At 34.4% G+C, this 22793-nt stretch overlaps 1 pseudogene; it reads right to left on the reverse strand.

The window, feature by feature from the left end:
- Positions 1-208: 208 nt before the first annotated feature.
- LOC123939306 lies at positions 209-922 on the reverse strand (annotated as a pseudogene).
- Positions 923-22793: the final 21871 nt, after the last annotated feature.

Here is a 22793-nt window from a genome sequence, read left to right on the forward strand (position 1 = left end):
CAGTAAATTTCAATTATACAATACAGTACTATCAACTTTGGTCACGATGTTTACACATGAGAGCCTTAGAACTTATTCCTTTTAAAATGTCTGTTGTTCTCATGGAGACTGTCACCACTTTGAGGGGGATGTCCCAAGGTAAATCTGAGTGTTGACTGAGAGATGGGGGGAATAGGGCAGCTTGGTAGTAGGAAGCTGAGAAGCTGGACTACCAAGAGACTTGACTTTTCTGTCTGTTCAGTGAGTCGATGTAATGAAAAAATGGCTCCCAGAGCATAGCTAGTCTTAATATTGTCAGTTTTCTGAGTCAGCTTTAGCACATTGTTCCCCAGAAACATGAATGCTTGCAGTAGGAAGCTGACATAGGGGCAATCCAAGCATACATACAAAAGGGTCGTTCTGTAGATGAGTCTCAATTGTCTAACACACACACTTGATTGAAGTTTCAAAGTCTCCAACCACAAGACTGCCTCCTTTCTCTGCATTGAGAAGGCCAAATTTGGCTTCAAAGTCACGGTGGTAGGAAAATGCATAAAAATTAAAGTTCTTCACTTCTTCCATTTCGCTCACTTTGTTTTAAAGGATTTCTGCCCCTCTGCCCACACACAACTCTTGGAGGCTAACCCACCTTCTGTCCTCACAGTCCATATGTTGTTTCAACATGTTCCTATTCTCCTTTGAAACTGGAAACAAACTAGGGCTGACCAACTCCTTTCCACCTTTAGTAGATTCTTTTCTATACCCTCCCAATTCACGAGTCTTACCAACATCAATACAAGACCCCGTACATGTAGAAATGGAGATTATAGGTTGTGTTAAACATCTGGAATGCTGTTGTGCTACCAACTGGGGATGTCAGAAGGGTCCCCTTAACTCTTAGAAGTAAGATGACCCAAGTGGATCTTGCCCTCAAATCCAGCATGCCTGCATTACTTCTTCCTGTTAAGAAACTGTGATCTATGTTGAAATAGCTTCACCTATCCCATTCACGATGGAGACATAGCCATCTCCTACAGGGAAGGAGACACCTCCAACACTTCTTTCACCATGTGTCTCTTGCAGTTTCTTCTGAGCCTTTTCTCCTAGTAATAGGTATAAATTTGCTGTTCTCATGAGAAACAAAGAGGTGACCTTCTGGAAGATAAAATGAATTTCTTGTTTAACGTTATCTCTACTGCTCTCCCAAGATTATGAGAATAAGCAGAAAGGCCTAACTTCAGTGCTTTGAAGATTTTATGGGTCAAATTGGGAGCTTCTCTGGGCTCCTGTGCAAACTGGAAGATGAACGTGTAGGTACAGTAATTCCCATTCCAGACATGATCCTGTAGAAAACCTCACAACCACTTCCAGTGGTGGGGAGGTCAGTGTGTGTGCACTGGACACCCCTGACCCTGCAGCCACCTTGATGATGTTGAAGAAGTCCCAGATGACAGAAACCACTGTCCCCTGAGGTACACCACATTGATAAGCAGACACACAAACAGGCCCAGAGTTGATGCTCTCTTCATCATCTTCAGGCTCCCAACTGTGCCTTAGTTAAGACGGCATACCTGGTACATGGCAGAGCACAAACATGAGTCCACAGCTTCTTTCTCTAATTCAAACGCACTTTATCATTTCGTTTTCACTATCGTTTCCAAAGCCTTTTGACAGAATTCAGTGGTAGCAGAGGCACTTCCAAATTTCTTTACCCGATAGTTGTTCAGATTTCTGGTTTTCCACAAGAGCCCTGCGTGACCTCCTTTGTGCCATCCATGGTTGTCAGTGTCATTCCCTTGGTGCAAATAGGTGGAGGCTGCTTCCGGTTCTCCTGCTACATTTCCTAAGTACACTCAATTTTAAATGAAGCAAATTATACTTAAATTAAAGATACATTTTGACATCAATACTTAGCATGAACACATGCAAATATTTTAACATAACAGACACATTTTTGTGTATAATGTTAATACAATTCCGATATTTATACACCACACATAAACTCATAGTAGATAATATACCATAGTTGAGTAATCTTAAATATCTCACAATGTTTTATTGACATATTTTAAAATTATGAAATAAAATCATATGTTTTAATTCACTCTTCTTCCGTTGCAAAGAATTCTACCTTTAACTATCCAGACTTAGGCCAGGCTTCATAGATTAAGAGCATCTTCCACAAGCCCTCACTTTCGACAGCAGCTGCAAGTCTGAGTGTCCCTGGGCAACAACCAGTTCTGACCAGCTGGCTATAAATCGGAGAGTTTTCACCACCTCTTCATGTTGGATAATTTGCTAAAACAATTTGCAGAACTCAGGAAGAACTATACTTACCATTACAGTTTTATTACAGCAAAAGGACACAAATCAGAACCAGCCAAAGGCAGAGAACATAGTGCAAGGTCCTAGAGGATTCCAAACACAAAACTTCTGTTGTCCTCCTGTGGAGTCAGGTAACAACCTCTCAGCACATCTCTATGTGATAACAGACAGCACTGCAAACTGGAAACATTCACCCAGGCTGTATTGTCTAAAGTTTTTGTTGGAGATTCATTACTTGTAGATTGCTGATGGAATCATTAGTCATGCTATTGAACTGAAATTCCAGCTCTTCTCCACTGTCTAGAGATTTGACTGATACCATGTAACACAAAGTCCTAAGCCTCACATGATTGGTCTTCCTTTCTGGCATGGCCAGCCTCTATCCTGAGTCATCTCCTTAGCACAAACTATGCTGGAGTCCACCTTGAACCACCTGAGCATAAGCTGTCAGTTGTGCTTGAAGCCCACCATAAATCACAAAGACAATCCTATCACTAAGGACGTTCCAACCATGTAGAGGTTTCTTCACAGAAACCGGGACAAAAGCCAGCCAAATTTGTTATTATACAATCACTTAATCATAACAAAAAATAAATTAAAAAATACTTTTGTGATCTTCTACTATAAAAACTGAGAAACAAAATCAGTGTTCACACTCATATGGTAAGCCATCCAAACACTACAGAAAAGTTGGCTCCAATACTCTCTGCCAGTGAAGCTAGAATTGCCTCCTGGAAATATTTTTGGAAACATTGTAGCACATGGAAAAATGTAGAATATTTTCCTGCAGAGTTCATTGGATAGCAGGTATCAGAAACAATGAGGTTTTGAAATTTATTTCTAAGCATTAGGTAGGATTGCATGTTTGGAGGTAGAGGTTATGTACTCAGGAATGACCCCATGGGCCAGCTAATTCTAAAAAGAAATAATTTCTATGTATGCCTACTGAAAAAATTCAGACCAAAATCACACATAGATACTTGAGAAGCTTATACTAATATATGATATTGTATTTTCTGTGACCTAGATATAGAGGAATTATGTCTCTGCATTATGGAATCTGATATAACAAAGTGCTTTAGAATGCCATGTCTGAAAGCAGCTTGCCTGGGTTCAAATACTTTCTCACTTTACCAGGTGTGTACCTTGGGAAAGTCAGTTAACTTATGGTGTTGATATTAACAAAATTCTTTCAAAAATTGTGAAATTGAGTTAAAGGGAATTCATGTGGAGTGATTAAACTAATTCAATTCACCACAAATATCAAATTAATGGGAGCTAATAGTAGTAAAAGCAGTGGTGGTAACACTGATACCAGAACTTTCAGTGTAATTTCTTTTTTTTTTAATTTTTTTAAATTTATTTTATTTGACAGAGAGAGGACACAAGTAGGCAGAGAGACAGGCAGAGAGAGAGGGAGAAACAGGCTCCCCACTGAGCAGAGAGCCCGATGTGGGGCTTGATCCCAGGACCCTGAGATCATGACCTGAGCCGAAGGCAGAGGCTTAAAGCACTGAGCCACCCAGGCGCCCCTCAGTGTAATTTCTTTTATATAAAATATAGGATTCTTGGGCAGGGAGCCTGCTTCCTCCTCTGTCTATCTCTCTCTGCCTGCCTCTCTGTCTACCAGATAAATAAATAAAATCTTAAAAAATAAAATAAAATATAGGATTCTTTCATCTAAAACAAAGGATTATTTTTATTCAAAATTAAACATCTAAAAATATGCCTTTAAAATAGAGGAAACAATAGTTTTGGTTGGAAGACATTTTAAAAAATATGTTTACAGGGAATAAAGCTCCAGGCTATGCCACTGGTTGAAGTTTTTGATAGGTCAGCAATTGTCCCATAGAAGGCAATGAGAAAGGAGACCGGGCACATGCTTGATAGTGAGGTTTTGAGAAAGGGATCCCTTCCTCCTTCCCCCCTCTTTGTAGTACCTGAATGCCTCTATTACTGCTTCTCTAATATAGCTAAGAGATCACTTCCAAGTAGTGAATAACAGCCTTTGCTTGTTTATTGCTGGTTGCTGTTGACTTTGTAAGGACTTTGTTTTGATGAATACAAGTTTGTCCCACTTTGAAACCCCCTTTTAATAACACAGGGCCTAGAGTAGGTTTCCTTTCTTCCTCTAGTCATCTAGAGTCCATTTTCCTGATCATATAGCCAGTCCCTTATCTACTAAGGAGCTATATAAATCCATATCTTACCATTGTCATTACTATTTATACTTCTGATAAAGTGAGAAATTATCATTCTTAATTCTGTTCATTTAAGGGACATATTTTTTTTTTCTTTTTCAGCCAAATAAACCTATCACAGGTCACAATGTAGTCACCTTCCAGATTGAATGTTGGTTCTCCAACTTTAGCCATGATACTTGTTGGGAGTTCTCTAATAACTGATTATAGAGAAAAGTGGTTTTTGTTGTTGTTGTTGCTGTTGTTATTGTTATTATTTGTTTGTTTGTTTGTTTCAACTCCTTTTGGAATCCTAATGAGATCAGGTAACTTCTAAGAGGGAATTAATGTCAGGACCAAAGGCACGTTAGCTGCCTGTTTCCTTATGTGACCACTAATTCTAGTGGTCATCCCTGATGCACATTTTTAAATATGTCATTTACACTTGATGAGGTGAATCTTCTCTATTACAATACTATTCTGACATAAGCCCTGAGATGATGAGTATTTCAGACACTATTTAACCCCTTAAAAAGGGTTATAATTTGCCTTTCTTTGTACTCTCAAAGAGAGTACACCTGGAGGGAGCCTCAGATCATTTTTCCAGCCATCACAATTAGATGATACTTAATAGGCCTTTGCTAAAGTTTTTCCAGTCAGCATAAGTGTGTATTGCTGATACTTCTAATATCTTCTGATTGTCAGTATTATATATGGTCTTGCATTGTTTATCTATTACTATCCAACAAATGATCATACACAGAGTTGCTGAAAACAACACACAATTATTGTATCACAGCTTCTGTGGGTCAAGAACCTTGCTATTACCGGGTTCTCTGTACAGGGTATCTCATAAGACTGTAATTAAGATGTTGGCTCCCAAATGAAGTCTCATCTGGGAAGGGTCTGCTTCCATGCTCATGTCATTGTTAGCAAAATCCAAATCCTTGTGAACTGCTGGAATCAGGCCCTCGGTTCCCTGCTAGCTGTTGGCCATAGGCTTCTCTCATCAACTTGTTGCATATGCCTCACCAACATGGCCGCTCACTCTGTCAAATCCAACAAAGGCGAGAGAAGAGGCAGAAGTCATGAGGTTATACAGCCTAGTGACAGGATGTCACTTTTACCATATTTTATTGGTAAGAAGCAAACCACAGTCTTCATTTAAAGGAGAAAGATTATAAAAGAGCATAAGTACCAGGAGGTGGAGATCGTTCAACATGAAATAAGATTCTGCCCGCTACAGTTACCAAAGGATCAGTGGAGCAATGGCTCTCTGAACCTCCAGGGAACCTAGTGTCACTTAAGTCCTCATTTAAATTCAGATCATTTACAATTTTGTGGATTGGCCCTAAAATAATACTTAGATATGTGTCATGATTTCTCTGGAAACCAGACAGTTGGACCAATCTTTCCTCATCCTCTTTTGATTTGGGAACTGGAAAAAAAAAGTGATAATTTATTTTTGACTAGTTGAAAAATTTAATTGTTGTAGCCCAAGTAATAAATAAGAATATTACTGTTTGTCCTGGGTCCTGTAATTCACGTGCATTATCCAATGTCTCCCTAGTAGTTATATCAATAATCGGGTATTTTAATTCATTCTTACCTTAATGTTCAGGTTAAGATATGGACATTATATTATCAATATAATGAATAACAATAGTTTTCAATCAAATCAAACCTAAGTTATACCAGGTGGTGTCAATACACACAAAAATTTAAATGCCCCTGAGGTAGAACAATAAATCTATAATTCACTCTATTTCAAATCAAAGCAAATTATCTCTGATGTGTTTCTGAAATAGAAATTGAAAAGGAAGTGTTAGTTAAGGTTATCACAAATACCATTCTTCCTTAATGGAGTTAATTAGTATCTTATCAGGTACAGCTGTTGCTATTAAAGGCATCCCTTTATTGAATACTTGAGGGTCTGCAGTTAATCTACAGAATCCATCAGCTTTTCTCAAAAATCCTAGTAGTCTATTAAACAAGAAATTTTTAGGTATTCTGATGTCTACATCTAGTATATCATCTATGTAGTATATCATTAATTAAAACTGAAACTTCTGAATGTCTCCCGTGTAACCAACATTGTTTTGAATTAGGGATTTCAGCGAAATAATTCTAAAATTCCCTTATAGCATACCCCCAAAAGAGGATAAAGAGTCAATTTGGATAAAATCCCTTCCCTCAATATTTGAGGAAAAGAAGAGTACCGCATGTAGATATCACATATTTCAAACAATATATTCTGGGGGGGTGTGCCAAGATTTGACATCATTTCTTGTCTTAGTATACTCCTATCCTTGGAAAATTGTTTTTTCTATATGGTTGATGACATATGTGGAATTCAAGAGATTGCCATATTTCACATAAACATATATTTAAAGGATAAAAACAAATTTTCATTTAGCTAGTATAATCCTTAGTTTTCAGTTAAAACATAAATTTCATAATAAATTTCAGTGTTTCTAATAGATTTAAAAATAGAAATAAAAATTAACCTAAATTTCTCCAAATTAATAGATTTATAATTATATTCAATAAACAATAAGATTTATGAATCTGTCTTTCTCAATACTCAAGCTCAAGAACATCCTTATATCTTACTGATAGTAGTCAATGGTGCTTTTCTCTAATTACAGAATGCCCTTGATTCATCAATTTCACATATTCAGTGATTATATAACATAGATAAATTGCTTAACAGTAACACTTTAAACATCCTACTATGCTTGGTTTATTGAAAACAATATTCTGGTTTTCATATCATCTTCATGTAGTCCTCATCACTATGTTTACTCCCAATCACATAGTTTGGTACTGTTTTTTACCTTATTTGGCCAGTGTTTGAATCACACTATATCCATGAGATCTAATAAAGATTTTGCCTCATATTAAGTGAATGCATAAAAGCAGTTTTTCCCTTGTACTAACATTATGACAAAACTTAAGACATTTCTTCATATGCTATCATTAATGTAACTTTTCTACTAGAATTCAAGATATCTTTTATTTCTTTCATGTTTCCAAAACTAAAGTTAATAATTACATGTTTCAAACTTTATTCAAAATATTATGACCTATTTATTACAAACATTACTAGAGACCATTTTATGTTTCAGAAAGACATTTTTGCTTATCAATTTTTAAGATAAGAAAATAGTGTGCTTGTGAAGACAACTTTTTATAACATTAAAATGAGAATTAGAAGAGCGCCTGGGTGGCTCAGTCAGTCAAGGAACCGACTCATGATCCCCGGTGGTGAGATTGAGCCCCTGTTGGGCTCTGTACTTCGTGGGGAGTCAGTTTGAGATTTTCTTTCTCCCTCTGTCCCTCCCCCTACCTCCTATCCCACCCATACCCCCGCATGAGCAAGTGAGACTGCGTGTGCTCTCTCTCTCTCTCAAATAAATACATAAATCTTTAAAAATAAAATGAAAATTAGAATTTCTGGATATATTAATATTATCAATGGCTAATTTTCTACTTTTGAGTAATAAATCATCTCATTTCTTAAATGTTTGCTCATTAAAATAAATAACACACTGATATCACAAAAAATGAATAAAATTCTTTGTGTATGTTCTTCTATGTTAATCTTTTAAATATTTTTAAATCATGATCCTGTTTCATCAGTGTGAATAAAAATTTGTGAAAACAAAATCAGTTTCACTCATATGTGGAATTTAAGAAACAAAACAAATGAACAAAGAGGACAAAGAGAAAGAGAGAGAGAATGGCAAACCAAGAAACAGACTCTTAACTATAGAGTACAAACTGATTATTACTCAATCAGTAATCAGGGAGGTGGGTTGGGGGATAGGTCAAATAGGTGATGGGGATTAAGGAGCACTTGTTATGACCACTGGGTATTGTATGGAAGTATTGAATCACTATATTGTACACCTAAAACTAATATTACACTGTATGTTAACTAATTAGAATATAAATCAAAACTTAAAAAACAAAATTAAAAAGATGGAAAAAAATTGTCCATAAAACCATTTATGCATTATTAAAATTATTGTAATCATACAGTGTCACATTATATTAGAATCATTTTTATACATAAATGGTATCCATTAAACCTGACTTGCACCAAAAGTGAACACTTTTTAGTATTTCATTATATAATAAATATGGTAACAAATATGGGAAATATGTCCAAATATGGGCAAATGACTAGTTCATTGTGACAGCTGCTGGCTTGACAAAATTGTTTTGTCTTATACCAATTTTTTTTTCCTGTATGTAACTGCTATAACTAAACTTCATTAACACTTTTGGAAATATGAGCCTTTTTCCATCTGGCATATGGCTTTTAGAACTCATTTGCTGTAATTTAGAAAATCTGCAAACAGCTGGCAAAAAATATATATTTTTATTAAGTTCTTTAGCATCATATTTGAAATAACTGTAGCTTTGCCTACATTCCTAAAACCCAGAATATTTTCTTCATTTTTTAATTCTGTAAGCTCCACAATCTCTTTCTAAATTCCGAGAGACTAAGTGGCTTGCTCTTTAATTATCAACCTGTATATTGATTTCTTTTATTTAAGTTTTTATATGTTATGATTCAACTAAACTTTGGCCTCGAAAACATTAAAAGCAGGAGTGGCTCGCTTTTGTTTGATTTTACAACAAAGACTTCAGACTGTGCCTCTTAATTCATAAAAAAAAAAATTTAAATGAATAGTATGTTTCTGTTTTTAGGCTTCCTCCTAACTTGTATTACAAACCATATGTATTTTTTTCTATTACTAAAAATCAACTTTCATATCCATAGTCATATCTTTCTAATTTTCTCACAACCTTTTATATTAAACAAAAATATGGGTACTTTATAAGTACTTAGGATGTCCCTAAAATGGGTAAAGAGTAAAATACATATGTCTTATATAAACACATGCCATATCCCAAGCACATGGTTGATAAAAGGAAAAAGTGTAACAAGATATTCAAGAGGAGCTAGCAGTAATAACTATAAGCTACTTAAATAAATAAAATTGAGCTCTGTTTATAGTAAAGGAGTGGCTAAGTATCCAGAAAACAACTAAAAATACAGCTGTTAAGTGTCTGTAAACTACTGGGATGCCTGGATGGCTCAGTTGGTTAAGTGTCTTCCCTCCAAGTCAGGTCGTGATCCCAGTGTCTTTGGATCAGTCCCTCATCAGGCTCCTTATTGATGAGGTTGAGGGGAGACCCTGCTTTTCCCTCTGCCTGCTGCTTCTGCTGCTTGTGTGTGTGCATACCCTCTCTCTCTCTCTGACGAATAAAGAAATAAAATCTTTTTTAAAAATTAAAAAAATAGTATGTAAGCTATTTATAAAAGTATTCCTTTTTTTTTTTTTTTCTTTCAAAATTACTTATTTGAGAGAGGCCGAAAAAGATCATGGGCTCTGGAACTCAAGGAGGGGGAGGGATGGGCAGAAGCAGAGGGAGAAGCTGACTCCATGCCAAGAAGAGAGCCCACCCCAGAGGGTTCTATCTCAGGACCCTGGGATCACAACCTGAGCCAAAGGCAGAATTCTTAACCAACTGAGCCGCTCAGAAACCCCATTTATAAAAGTATTCTTAAGACCATTGGTGAGTTGGCTAGAATATCTAAATGAAAATGGGAATCCAGTATCAGACAGTTTTTTTCTGGAGACATTGACACAAAATGATGAACTTGACCAGTACTGGCTCTTCAACAATCAGTATACATCAAAGGGATGAGGACACAGTTTCAACACCTGTCCAAATTGAGTTCAAGACCATTCTTCTAGAAAAGTGCAATCCCACGGGTCTCTAATCTTCATGAGAGTGAGAACTGAATCTACAACTTTTCCTATTTTCTCATTTAAAGAAGATTGAAATAAAAGTTGTTCATTGTAGAGCAGGAGGTCTAATGAGTGAGGAATTCCCTAAAAAGCTGAAATCCAAAGCAAATTCTAACAGGGATCTGAAAGCCAGATCACATCATATCATCAATCCAAAAGTCAATTCACCTAGATGTCTACAATACACATAATCTTTGGACTAGTTTTTCTCAATAGTTTCATAAATAATTTCAAGGGAAATGGACAAATCATGGTTAAAATCTCAAATGGATTAACAGATGTTCTATATTCATAGATTAGAAGACCTAAAACTGTTAAGACATTATCTCCAAATTCAGATATAGATTCAAGAATATATAAATTGAAATCTCATTTTTTCAAAATTCCATTTTTCAAAATGTCTTTTGTTGATGTTAGTTAACAAAATCTTCTAGAATTTGTTTAGAAAAACAAATAGCCAAGAATATTCAAGGTACTATTAAAGAAGATTAACAGAGTTGATGGACTTTTCCTAACTACAGGGCTTGTCATAAAGTCACACTAATTAAGAAAGAATTACACCAGGTAATAAAAATACTACATCAGTGTATCATAAGAAAATATATCAATGCAACAGGAAAGAGATCTCAGAAATAGACCATATTATATGGACATGATATTTAATTGAGATTGTATTGCAGATCAGTGAACAAAGGGCAGACATTTAAAATAAATTGTTCTGGGTGATGGGTTTGTAATCTTGAGGTGCCAGTTAATATCTATGTTCCTCAGTTTCCTTACCTATAGAATAGGATAATAATGATAGGCTTTGTTCAGAGGGTTCTTGTGCAGATAAACTGTATTAATATATATAAGTATTAAGATAATAACTGAAAATTATTAAACCTAACATGTATTAATTATTTATATATAATTATCATAATTACCTTCATAATCACCAATGTAATCATCATAATGATATGAGAAAACAGGATGGCTAAAATAGGTGATGGGGATTAAGGAGTGCATCTGCTGAGATGAGCATAGGATGTTGTATGGAAGTGTTAAATCACTATATTGAAAACCTGAAACTAATATTATACTGTATGTTAATGGGCATTTAAATAAAAATTGAAAAAGAAAACTGGATTTAACAGAATAAGTAAAAAAAAATATGAAATTACTAAATCTCCCTCCAATTTCCCCCAACTCACTTCTCTCCATCTCCCAATGTCCTCTGTGTTATTCCTTATGCTCCTCAAGTAAGTGAAACCATATGATAATTGACTCTCTCTGCTTGACTTATTTCACTCAGCATAATCTCTTCTAGTCCTGTCCATGTTGATACAAAAGTTGGGTATTCATCCTTTCTGATGGAGGCATAGTACTCCATTGTCTATATGGACCATATCTTCTTTATCCATTCGTCTGTTGAAGGGCATCTTGGTTCTTTCCACAGTTTGGCAACTCTGGCCTTTGCTGCTATGAACATTGGGGTACAGATGGCCCTTCTCTTCACTATATCTGTATCTTTGGGGTAAATATCCAGTAGTGCAATTGCAAGGTCATGGGGTAGCTCTATTTTTAATAGAGCTGTTTTCCACAGCTCTATTTCCACACTGTGGAAATTTTCCAAAGTGGCTGCACCAACTTGCATTCCCATCAACAGTTCTTCTTTCTCCACATCCTCTCCAACACTTGTTGTTTATTGCCTTGTTGATTTTGGCCATTGTAACTGGTGTGAGGTGGTATCTCAATGTGGTTTTGATTTTAATCTCCCTGATGGCTAATGATGATGAACATTTTTCATGTGTCTGTTAGCCATCAGCATTTAATAAAGAAAGGCAATGGGTAATTTTAATACTAGGGTGCTGGAATCAAATTATATACATTTTAATAGTAATCGAACAAGGTTATGATCATTATTGTTTCAAAGCTATAGGAATTAATTTAAGTTTTTGCAAATACAAACCTAGTACTGCCTGTCTTTGGAAACCATAAAGCATCATTTGTAAGAGCCAAAGATCTATTTTCATCTCTTTTCAAAGAATGAAGCCTACTTATGTTCCAAAGTGTGTACTGTTATTCATATAATGATTCTCAGACCCATGATATAACACCAGGAACATTTAAAATACTCTTTATCTATGCAGGGAAAAATAAACAAATTTATAATCCTTCCTTGTAACATACACAAGATTACTTCCAGGTAAAATGAAGAGCTGAATGAGAGAAACAAACCTTTAAAGTTATTTTATTTCTATGTCTGAAGGAAGTATGTGGTTTTGTTGAATGTAGAGATGGAAGCCTTTTCTATTGTGCTGTTTGAGCATTGATGAAAGACAATATTGTTCAATCAGGTTTCATGATTACAGCAATGTTGTGACTGCTCTGGCAGATGGTTGGTTTTTGTATATTTGTGTTTCAGTAAATTTTATAAATTCTTAAAATTCCACTCCATTCCTTCTCAGTTCATCTAAATTATTCTTATCTCTCAAAGAGAAAATACTGTTTCTCATTCTGCATGAAAACTTTCTGGCTCATTCACATTCAGAGTTATGTCTTCTCTATAGTCCAACACGGCTTACAACACTCATTTACCACTCATCACTTCCTTCTTAGAGCACTTTTAATCGGTTCAACGGCGAAAAATTCTAAGTCTAGGTTAAGACATATTTAAATTTGGAAACAAATTCTAGCAGTTATTAACTGAGGATCTGAATAAATAACACCTCTCTGTATTTCAGTTTCTTCCTTTGTAATATAGAAATGATAATATCTGTCTTATGAGATTCGATTGGCATTAACTTTAATGTAAGCACTGTGCCTATCATAGCAAGTCTGAGAACTTTGTCATTTGCACCTTTACTACAAACATGTCATCAGAAAATATTGTGCAATCTTGTTTGTATTCAACTGAGCACCATTCAAAATATCTTGTACAAAAATATGTTTAGTAAGTATTTATTGCTTGTTATGGGAGCTGGCTGTGTACATTAAGGTTCTGTCTGCCCATTTTACCATGCACTGTCTCTCAAAAGCCTTGAGAACTAAAGATAATTTATTCTCCCCATATTTTCATTCATTTAATGTTACACAAAGATTTCTAAATTTTGAGTTCTGGAAAAGGAATTTTTTTCCTTCTATTGTTCCCACATAATTATAAAATAAAAATTGAAAGGGAAAGAAACAATGAAGTAGAATTGTGCTATTGTGTGTGAAACATTTCACAGCTAATGGTCCTGGGTCCTCTAGAGTGTTTTCATTAGTTGTCATTACTTTTTAAAAATAACACCTCTACCTTTATTTTTTTATTGTTATTATTGTATATTATTTGATTTTCTAAACTCCTAATGTGCTTAAAAGACTTTTGTCTACCGAATTGAACACTCTAGAGGAACTTCTTTTTTAAAATTGGTTTTCAGCTGATCACTGAGGTTCCTGAGCATATTTAATTATACAAGACTCTGAAAACAAATAACCATGAATCACCGCTTTGTTACTGCGGATGCTTCTATTTTCCCTCTCTCAGTCTCTATCTGTCTCTCTCCCTCTTTCTCTCTCTGGGAGGAAAGCCTGCTTTTGTTTGCATTACATCATAAGCAGGGCTGGGGGGAGGGGTGTGAGAAGATCTCTGCCATTATTTGACAAACAATGCATTCAAGTTATTCAGGCAAGCTGTCATTCACGGATCTTTCTCACACTTTATAACATTTTTGTATTCTTCATTGTTGCTGGAAACTTACCCAGTGTCCTTTAAGAGGCTAAATAGCTTTGCTTTGCAAGCATACTTATTTTCATGGACTCCATTTAAAATGTTAAGATAGAGCTGGTTAATTCCACATTGACTCACCGAACAGCACAGTTAGAAGAGACCTTCACTTGTAGTCCAGGAAGCTCTCACCTTCACTGCTGGTGAGTTGGTATCTGGCTTCTGCTTGAAAGCTTCTTAACAGGGTAATAGCTACTTCTCAATGAGGCTCACTCAACTTTTACCCATACCTAACTTCAGAAAATGGTCTTTTATACTAAGCCTCAAATTCCTTTCTTAAAATTTTTACCCAAATGAATTTATCCTTAATGTTGGAATAGCTTTAAAGAAGTATTTTTTTTATTATTAGAATGATTGAGATTTTGTTTAGTACTCTATCGGAGACTATAGACTCTGAAAAACAATCTGAGGGTTTTGAAGGAGTGGGGGGTGGGATGTTGGGGGAGCCAGGTCGTGGGTATTATGGAGGGCACATACGGCATGGAGCACTGGGTGTGGTGCATAAACAATGAATTCTGTTACGCTGAAAAGAAATTAATTAAAAAAAAATACTCTATTGGAAAGTGCTAATATTTCCATCATCACCGGAAGTTCTATTGAAAGCACTGCTCTGGATCAAGAGTGGACATTTTTTCCTCTTAATAGTCAAGAAGTAAATGTTTCAGGCTTTACAGTCTTTGCACAGTCTCTGTTGCATATTCTTCTTTTAAATAACTTTTTTTAGAATAATAAAAATAATTCTTCATATGTGTGTAGGATAGTATGAAAATAGGCTGTGGGTTGGATTTGGCCCACAGGCACTAGTTTATAGATCCTCACTCAAGGTGATAATTTAGTAGATAAAACAAATTTTGGCTAAGCTTATAAGAGATATGCAAAGTACTGTGAATTGACTCAAAAGATCTACCAAACAGAGGTGCACCAGGAAAGGAATAAAAGCTGATGACATCAAACTGAAAGATGATATTAACTAAAACAACAGTCCCCTTGATTTGTGGTCCCTCCTTTTTACCTCAGACTACTAGAAAGTGTTGAGCAATTGTTTCTGTGAGAATCTTAAAATATTTCAGTTACAACTTGAACAAAAAGCATGCCAACCCAGACCCCTTATTTACCACCTTTGTGTGGGGACATTGTTTCCTCTGTAACTGTAGTCTTAAAGCCTTAAAGACTGTAGTCTTAAAGCCACCTCACAAGGGAACCCTTCTTGACGTGTCATTAAATTAAATTATATTCATTCAATTACAAGGGTTCCCAGACAATGGAATAAAGTTCCTAACATAATTTATGTTTTGCTTAAGATTCACATGATATAGTAATTTCAGCCCCAATTTGACCTCAAATTGTGTCAGAAAATTAAAGAAAACAAAAAGCCAGTGACAGACACCTGCTTGCCGTCTGAATTCTGTTTCTAAATTAGAAGTCTCCTCACTGAATCAAACTCTTAGGGACTAGTTTAATCTCTATGAGTTTCCTTCTGGAAGGGGTCTCTCTTCCTCTATAAAGACATTTCTATTAAACCAACTTATTTTGTTTCTTATGTTCCCAGATAAGTCTCAACATTAGTATGATAACAGTCAACATTCAGTGATATACCTACACACATACAGTAAGGAGGAACCAAATAATTTTTAAAATTCTGAAATCGTGACAACTCAAAAAAAAAGCAAAATAACCTTTATAAGATATTTCTAATTAGTATGTTAAATACCATATTATGTTATGATAAATATCAGATATAGTTCAAATGATAAAACTATAAAAAACATTTTGTTTTGTCATTTTATTGACAATATTTTACAATAATAAAAAGAAGCAAACATATGCTTCAAATGCATCATTCTACTGTATTTCTGTTAAATATCTCAACTATTTTCAGTATTTAAAATTGGCCATTACTTTTATTTGTAAGTAGTCTTTCATTTTATGTAGGAAAAATTTCTTCTATATCAACCTCATTAAATTATTAGTGTGATTATGTAAATTTTAAATGCTTAATAATGGAGTTATTTGAAATACATAATGCTACCAACAGCTAATTATATTGTAAATTGCACTATGGCATGTTTGCTATTTCAATTTTACTCCTCAGCCAGGAGGTCTGAAATTTGTAGCTAAACATTCAGGGTATAATTACTTTAATAAATGTGCCATACCTTGCATATAGTTTCAATCTCTTATTCATTACAAGAATTGTAACTATGCTACAACAACAAAAAAACTTGATTCCTCCATATCAGAAGATAATTGAATTTTAAAACTATAACAGTTAAATGGAAAGGTATTAACAACTTTGAAAGCCTATTGATATACTTACTGAATACATGACCTAAATTAACGATATGGTCTTCATGTTGTACGTGGTTTACTCTAAGATTTCATTAATTAATTTCGCATCAAAAGTATAAACTAAAGAATATGTGGAATAAGTTACACAAATATATATATATAATAGTTATTAGTATAATAGCTATTATATGATACTATATCTTATAAATATATATAGTAGTTCTTGGGGCAGAGAACATGAAAAGAAATTAGATCACTCCTGCAGATGACTACAGACACCAACCACTCAGGTTGGAGAGGAAACCAAGGTTAGAATCTATTTTACACACTCTCTATTTGGTTGTTATTAAAGACATCATACCTTGGCAATAGAAGAGGTCTGTTGTCTCAACCAGACTTTTATCATTTGATGGAACATTCATACTACAACTCAGAAGGTTAACAAAAAATGTTCAACAAATTGATGCCACAGCTGAAAAGCTCAGAACTTAAGTAGACATATCCTATTTGAGAATTATTTCTTGTTTTTCTCTGTACTGCAACATTTCTATTAGAGTATGTCCTATTAACTGTATATTACAGAAGAACAAAGCTGAGAAAATAATCCTGCTAAAGGCTATGATGAAATCATGTGACATTGAAGTGGTCAGGTAGTCTACATGAACTTCAAGGACGCACTTGTGAAGACAAGAGTTTATGTTGCAGGCCGGAGATGCCCATCCTAAGAAATGTCTTGATGAATTGGTCCTTGGCTGGTTCTTAAGAGCTTGATGGATAAACAGCTCCATACGCTAGGAGAAAACTTTCCTCAGTGACATAACTGGTTTACTCTGCTAGAATTGTGGTTGATGGTCAACATCAGCTTTCACTAGGAGTCTGGCATTTTGGCTATTTTCAATAAGGTGCAGTAAGTTATCTAGCTCAATATTCTGATGTTTGCAGACAGCTTTGAAACTTACTCTTTATTACTGCTCCCTTTATTAGTGCTAGCAGGAGAGGCAAACTATGCAACCCTCATCCCAGTGCATCTTCTAAACACCATAAAAACCCCAAGCCAGTCTCCTGTACAGGAACTGTTGGGTACCGCCCCACTCTCCTCCTACTTCTTACCCCCAAAATTCTCAGTGTGTGAGTATAAACCTTTCTTGGTGTGTGTGTGTGTGTGTGTGCATGTTTTGTGTGTGCGTGTATGTGGGGTATGTGCTGCCATCAGTCTTGACATAAAACCCGAATTTTGTGTAAGGATTATCCTGCTCTGTAGGTTCTTATCAAACCAGAGCTGACTACACCAGCCCTTGTAAAAACTGTGGGTACTGATGAGCTGAGTATAATATAACATAGCAAGGAGCCTGATGTACGACTCGATCCCAGGACCCCAGGACCATGACCTGAGCCAAAGGCAGACACTTACCTGACTGAGTCACCCAGGTGTCCTTGCTGATTTCGATTTGTATAATTTTGTTATTATAAACTATGACCATCCATATAACCATGTTTTAGGATTGTGAGTCCTTCTATAGGATCACTGAAACTGATGTGGTCCTAGGGAATCTGGACATAAGACATTCAAATAATTTCAGCCAATTGAATTAGATTCAGAAGTGCACATATGTCTCCTCTTTATGTCATAGCCATCTTCTGATATTGCTTGGGCATATTTCATTTGTGTAACAGACACTGATACTATGTCTGTTCCTTTACAGTAATTTCAGTAAAGTATGCAGGAACAACGAGTGGTTTGTCTATGCTTTTTTCCAACTCTCACCAATTGATTTATGTTAATAAATCATCATCATGATAAATGACAACATGTATTTGTCATTATCACTGTACATAGAGTTAAATATATTTTCTAGTAAGAGTAAATACTAGAGTAAAAGTAAATACAGATTTGGAGAAATAGTACCTTCCCAAAAAAAAGTTTTCGAGTCAAAGTATGTGTATAAATTTAATAGGACTTTGGAATACATAAAATAATTACATTTATGCAATTATAGATATGGTTTAGAAAATTAAATTAGTTTTGATTGAGATCTAACAAAATTACAAGCTTCTGTTTGAGTTTGAAACATTGTTCTCACTGTGAAAGCAATTCATGTTCATATTAACCATGTAAATTGAGGGAAAAGTCTTTAAGGACAAAATGATAAGCACTTGTATCTCATTTCCCTGTGATAACTTTGTTATGATTTAAGTGTGTGTACTTTGCATGTATATGCCTCAATGTATTTTACTCTTTCTATATACAAATTATCTAATTAGTAAAGATTTTGAAACACTTTAAAATTTTTTTCACTTAAAAATATGTTCTATGCATTTTATTGCTTTGCTTGTTTTTGTTTCCAAAACATGATTTTTATGATCTCACATCATAGTTTTACTAATACTATTTCTTCTTAGCCTGGAAGAAGTCTGCACAGATATTCAGAAGACAAATAGAACATATTAAAAACAACTTTATGCCAATTAAATTTGACAATTTGTGTGAAAGTAGTAATTAAAAAAAATACAATGTACCAAAACAAATAAAGAAAGCAATAGATAATCTAAAAGTCTGAAGTCTACTAAAGAAATAAAGTTTATTATTTTAAAAAACCTACAAAATATAATCTACAAACTTATGCCCATATGGCTTCCTCAGAATTCTTCCAAATATTAAAAAAAGAAAAAACAAGGAATTACAGCAATCTTATGCAAAATTCTCTAGTTAATGGGAAACAAAAAGGAAAACATAGCATTATTTTTATAAGGCCTCAGTAACTTTGTTTTTTGGGGATTTTGTTTCTGTGTTTTAGTTTTTTTTTTAAAGATTTTATTTATCTGAGAGAAAGAGCATGACTGGGGGGCTGGGGGGCAGGACAGTGGGAAAGGAAGAAGCAGATTCCCCACTGAACGTGGAGCTAAGGGCTCCTAGAGTGGCTCCATATTTGGGGCTCCCAAGACCCCAAGATCATGATCTGAACCAGAGATCTTAACTGACTGAGACACCCAGGTGACCCAGTGTAAGACCTCAGTAACCTTGATATCAACAGCATACAAATATATTTCAAGAAAGAAAATACAGAACCATCATCTTTATAAGCAAATGTTTAATAATTATAAACAAAATATTAGCAAAAGAAATCAAGCAGTAAACAACGGGATAAACACATTGGACAAATACAATAATTCCTAGAATATGAGTGATTTTAGCATCCACAAAGCATTCAATATAATTTATAATTTAACAGAAATAAAATATTGTGCTATTTCTACAGATATGGAAAATTCAATTGATAAAATAATCAATTCATTCGTGATATAAACTCTAGTAAACTAGAAATGGAGTAACCTTTTTTATTTCAACAAAGAGCTCTACCCCCCAAAATTTACAACATGATAAATAATAATAAAATGTGAAAAATTTAACAGTGAGATCTAGGTGAGGCAAGAGTGCCTACATTACTAGTACTAGAAAACATTTTACAGGAATAGACCACACAAGAACAACATGGCCAAAACCAAATCAAACCAAAACAATACAATGAAGTGTTAGATATTATGACATAATATTACAAGCATATTTAAGAAATAAAAGGCATGTGCTTTGGAAAGGAAGAGATGGTTGCTATCATTTGCAGATGACACTATGCAACCATCAAAATGGCTAATATACCAAAAAGAAATGAAATAAGATATTGTGGGTGGTGTATGGCTTTGGATGGAAGCCTGCATTGGAGTTTTTGCTCAGGGGGGATCTGCTTTTCCCTCTCCTTCTGCCAGCCACTTGCCCTGCATGTTCCTCTCTCTCTCTGTCAAATAAGTAAATAAAATCTTAAAAAACATGAAGATGTTAGGGATATCTTGAACTGCTTGAAATATCATAAATGCTGTTGGAAGAGGACATTAATAGAAAAACTGGAAAAGTGAACACATGCATATATGTTAATATATGCTTATAACATAAATGTTTATAACTAAGCAATTTCACTCCCAGGTAAATAATCTAATAGCAATGAGTTAATACTGTTACAAGAATACACATACAAGAATGTTCCTGAAGGCACTATTTGTTACAACCCAGAATAGAAACTACTCAAATACCCATCAGCACTAGAATGGAGTTTTGTTACATAAGAACATGTTATTTACTAATTAGAATGAACAAACTTTAATAATAATATGAACAAAATAATAACATGAACTATAAATAGCATGTTATTTACTAATTAGAATGGACAAACTTCAACTATGTAGAAAAAATAGGAAAGAGTATCACAGTACATGTTGGTAAGAGGACCAAACTCAGAAGTATCTTCAGTGCAAACCAAATTTAGGTCAGGGAAAAAACCCTCCTTTGTGCTGGGAATCAAGCTAGGGCTTATCTTGGGGTAAGTGGGTTGGTGATGGGAAAGAAGCACAAAGAGGTCCTCATAATGCTAATGTTTTTCTAATTCTTGAGTGATTTGTTCATTTTTTCTTTACCATATTCAATGAAAAGTTTAAATATTTTTTATTATACTCTACTTCACTCCAATTTTCCCTAAAAAAATACATCTTAATTTAATGTATTTTATTCTTGAAAATATTTTGTATTTCACTTCTTAATCAGAGTTTCATACAACAGATTATATACGTAACTTGAAGTCTATTCACAAAGTATCCTGTTGTCCTAAGTCTCTAAAGTTTTAAATTGTTTTTTCTCAATTGGTTTTACAAAATTATTTTCAGTACATGGCTACCAAAACAATGTGTACATGTATATATTTAACTTTTGATATTTATTAAAATATTATTTTATGGTTTATATATTCCTTAATTTGATAGAAGATTCTTATCAAATTATTATATACACAGAGAGATACTAATATTTGTTGGAATGAAACATTGTCCAAGAGTCTTCATTTTTATAGCTCTGCACTCAGAACATTTGGTGATATAAAAAAGTAAATGGAAGTGGCAATTTTTTAATAGTGATGTCACTCAACTCCTTGTACACTTCTTGACTTACATGACAAAAGTGACTTAAAATAAAATTTATTTTTAGTAAGCTACTAGGTGAGAACTGAATTTCGTTTTCCATCCATTATGCTCAGAACATCAACAACAAAAATGGACTGGTTTTAAAAGGAATGGTGCAGGACTTGGCATTTCCCATCTTTTTTCAATAAATTTATCAGTTAAATACCGTATTTTAAATGTCCCTCTGTTTAGTATGCTGGCCTTTTTTACTCTCAGGTGATTGTCCCATGGTAACATTCCAAATATACCAGAAATATGTTAGAATGGACAATTGTAAAATTGTAGGCAGAAAGATCAGCAGATGAGTTCCCATAAAGGGAAGTTTTAAGGAAGGCTGTTGAGTATAAGAACCTGAACGTTGATTTCCTTAAGATTTTTGGTAGTCTCACGAAGGTCAGGAAGTTTCACGTTGAGTTGATGATACTTCCCTTCAAAGACGACTGCACTGCTCTTCTATTCAACTTGATCACTGTCCATGTATCCAACACTCTTCAGTAAACCTGATACACCAGTGAAGAGCCTGACACCAATTGCAGAGGGCTGAAGGACTGGTGAGTTAGAAAGGAAAAACAGTGTGAATCCAAGGAATGAAATTCAAGTGCAATAAAAAGTGACTTCTCTGGGACCACCCAAAAGCTGCTTAACTTTTCTGTGATTATAAATAAGAAAGAAGGGAGTGAGGCAAACATAAACTTAAATGATTACTTAGAAAATATATTAAATGACTGTTCATTGATTTGTTTGAATAAAATTCTGATTTCGTTTGACCATAGGAGGCCACTTTATAGAGAAATAATTAAAATGGCAAACAAGCTCTTTTCAAGTTTGTTTCTCCCTACCTCAGACTGTTTGCATTTTTAATATAGAGATAATTTTTTGATTTGAGATAATTACTTTGTTGTTTTTTATAATTCATTTTTAAAATGTTACTGATACTGAGGGAAGAATCATGAAATATACATACATAACAAAGTGGTTGTTATTCTATATATGGTTCAAGGAGATCTAATCAGTTATTATTCTGTAGCAAAATAAAATTCCATTAATAAAAAGTGACATATTATTAAGATTTTGCAGAAATATTTATTGAAATGTAAGAAAATGCTTTTTCTGCCGTGATTAATCTTTTTTTCTTATTTCTATTGAACTTGACACTTTGGTTCCTTTGAATAACATTTTAATTGGAGCCCATGAACCTTAAAAGTTGAGATTTATTTACTGACACCAGGGAAATTCTCTGAACTTTTCATATGTCATCATTATTTCATAATATCTCTTTGACAATTCTGAATATTATTATGGATATTTAATGCATGCTAATCTATCTTGCCTTCAAACCATTTTATATGAATTTAACATACGCTGCTAAGGAATTAACGAGAATTCATAACATAATGTAGTCCCTTGGTTCAGTCTTTCATAGCAAGGGAGCTGTGTATA

Source organism: Meles meles, chromosome 3 (assembly GCF_922984935.1).
Source record: "Meles meles chromosome 3, mMelMel3.1 paternal haplotype, whole genome shotgun sequence".
Classification (NCBI taxonomy): Eukaryota; Metazoa; Chordata; class Mammalia; order Carnivora; family Mustelidae; genus Meles; species Meles meles.